This window comes from Pteropus vampyrus, unplaced genomic scaffold (genome assembly GCF_000151845.1).
Source record: "Pteropus vampyrus isolate Shadow unplaced genomic scaffold, Pvam_2.0 Scaffold538, whole genome shotgun sequence".
Classification (NCBI taxonomy): Eukaryota; Metazoa; Chordata; class Mammalia; order Chiroptera; family Pteropodidae; genus Pteropus; species Pteropus vampyrus.
In genome coordinates, this window is record NW_011889319.1 from 195,336 (window position 1) to 195,911 (window position 576).

The 576-nt window shown below is 49.3% G+C and overlaps 1 protein-coding gene across 1 annotated transcript in view; it reads right to left on the reverse strand.

Moving 5' to 3' along the window:
* Positions 1-576, reverse strand: part of LOC105308006 (granulocyte-macrophage colony-stimulating factor receptor subunit alpha-like) — a 30,081-nt gene that overhangs the window by 15,979 nt on the left and 13,526 nt on the right. The window lies entirely within an intron of this gene.

Sequence of the window (576 nt, forward strand, 5' to 3'; positions counted from 1 at the left end):
AGAAAAAGCTGCAGAAAGATGCTGGGGACACAGAACGTGCCCCCAAGTGTGCGGTCTCAAAGCGCACGGGGTCAGCTGACAACCGCATGACCCCCGGAGCGGCAGGCCAGCCTGCAGCCCGACCCATGGACGCAGGACGCGCTGCTGGGCGGAGCGCAGACGAGGCTGGCCTCACGCCCTGGCGGCCTCCTCGTCTGCTATTCGTGTGGAATCGACACTTTCACAGTTAATGTCGTCTTTTCGGAATTGAGCACGTGTCGTATTTCGTATCGAAAAATCCAATGAAAAACCCCATTTCTGTGGGAACCGACATAAGCAAATGCAGCGTCTGCTTCGCCAAGATGTTTATATCGTTATGAGTGGAATGTGCGTTCTTAGAAAAAACTCTGCGTTAGAGACCACCTAGGAAGGCCAGGTGCCGCAGGCGTAAAAAACAAAAAAATAAGAGATCCTTGCAATCTGTGAGGTCAACCAAGGGTTGCCTCACCTAAAAAAAAACATTAAATGTAAAAAAAAAAAATATACGGGGGCTTATTCTAGACAACAAGCTAAGTAGATGTGAATAAAAGTCACTTG